This window comes from Galeopterus variegatus, unplaced genomic scaffold, assembly GCF_000696425.1.
Source record: "Galeopterus variegatus unplaced genomic scaffold, G_variegatus-3.0.2 Scaffold307, whole genome shotgun sequence".
Classification (NCBI taxonomy): Eukaryota; Metazoa; Chordata; class Mammalia; order Dermoptera; family Cynocephalidae; genus Galeopterus; species Galeopterus variegatus.
In genome coordinates, this window is record NW_007726418.1 from 110014 (window position 1) to 111839 (window position 1826).

At 45.9% G+C, this 1826-nt stretch overlaps 1 protein-coding gene across 1 annotated transcript in view; it reads left to right on the top strand.

Annotated features, from left to right (window-relative positions):
* The window catches only part of ZNF35 (zinc finger protein 35), a 9735-nt gene that overhangs the window by 2006 nt on the left and 5903 nt on the right, over positions 1-1826 (top strand). The gene's annotated exons all lie outside the window — the stretch shown is intronic.

The window sequence follows — 1826 nt, forward strand, 5'->3', positions numbered from 1 at the left end:
AAGAGTTGTATGTTCTTTTTTTTTTTTTTTTTTTTTTTTTTTTTTTTTTTTTTTCACCGGTAAGAGGATCTCAACCCTTGGCTTGGTGTCGCCAGCACCGCACCCAGCCAGTGAGCACACCGGCCAGTCCTATATAGGATCCGAACCCGCGGTGGGAGCGTCGCTGCGCTCCCAGCGCTGCACTCTCCTGAGTACGCCACGGGGCCGGCCCAGATTCTAGGAAATTTTGAGCAACTGTGTCAACCATAATGATGATGTTCAAAACTAGGTCTTCATGGGAGGTACTGGTTGCTTATCACCTGGTTTTCTCTAAGCTGGGACTTGGGAAAGAGTTGTATGTTCTTTTTTTTTTTTTTTTTTTTTTTTTTTTTTTTTTTTTTTTTTTTTTTTTTTTTTTAAAAGACCGGGGACCGGCAACGGGATTGCAACCCTCGGTGCTGCTCCCGCGCCTCGCTCAGCCAGTGAGCGGGAACCGGTCTGTACGTGGGATCCGAACCCTCGGGCGGGAGTGCCGCCGCGCTTCCCAAGCGGCGCACTTATCCAGTGCGCCACTGGGCCGGCCCAAGAGTTGTATGTTCTAAATGTCTTGATTAGCAGTGGCAGAAGTTTGCCTATGGAGGAGTGACTTGCAACTATGGGTCAAGAGCACAGTAGCCATGAGTCCTGTGTTGCAAAAGCAATCACCTGGATGACTGCCAAGGCCCCTTCTGGTGCTCACATTTTATGAGTCTGCCTGATAGAGGCGTGCATCTGAATAATTTGAACCCACTTTCCTCCCTAGTCAATTCTTCAGGCATTTGGGGACCAAGTCACTTTCTTAAACAAGTGCTGTGAGGAAGCACTACCTTTTGTTTTCTTGTCATGACTAATTATTCCCCCCAAGTCTCAGCAGCTTCTGTTCCCTTCTTTCTGCTTTCTGTTCCTTTCTCTCTGGTGTCTTCCCTGTGTGTCACTTCTTTTTTTGTCTCCTTGCTTTATCAGTCATTCATAATCTTAACTCCAACAGCTGCACCCATCCATCAGGAATAGCCTTTGTTTTCCCTCTCTGCTTCTTCCCTCAAAACCCTGTTCCTACCAAAGATTTACCTTTCTGTGCTGCTGGCCATTTCCATAGCAGCAGGTAATGCCAGGAACACTGAGCTGTAGGAATTAAGGGAGATCTGAGTGTAGTTGCTGCCCTGCTTTTGATAACGTTGTGACCTTGAATCAAGTCCCTTCTCTCTCTGGACTTCCATGTCCTGTTCTACAAACTGGGGTGCATTCATTCAAAAAATACAGAATTTGGGCCGGCCCGGTGGCGCACTGCTACAGTGCGCCGCTTGGGAGCGCAGCGGCGCTCCCGCCGGGGGTTCGGATCCCACATACAGACCGGTTCCCGCTCACTGGCTGAGCGAGGTGCGGGCACGGCACCGAGGTTTGCGATCCCGTTGCCAGTCCCGGCCCGGTACGGGCGTGACACTGAGGGTTGCGATCCGTTGCCGGACACGAAAAAAAAAAAATACAGAATTTGTTAGGGGCGTACTTCCTGTGCAGTGAGCAACACTGGGGATAGGTGCTGGGGATACAGAAGTGAACAAGATACAACCTTGCCCTTTTATTAAAAATTTTTTTTAGTTCCCACGCAATTGAAGGAGAACAGTACATGAAAATAATGTACATGAAAATGCTTTGGAAATTGTGATGTGTTACTAGGTTTTTAATGTCTGAGGGAGTTTTAAGTCAGTTTCCTATATTTTAATTAATGTTGAATTTATTAAAGTTTAGACATTTAAAAACCAATTTTTTTTTTTTTTTTTTTTTTTTTTTTTTTTTTTTTTTTTTTTTTT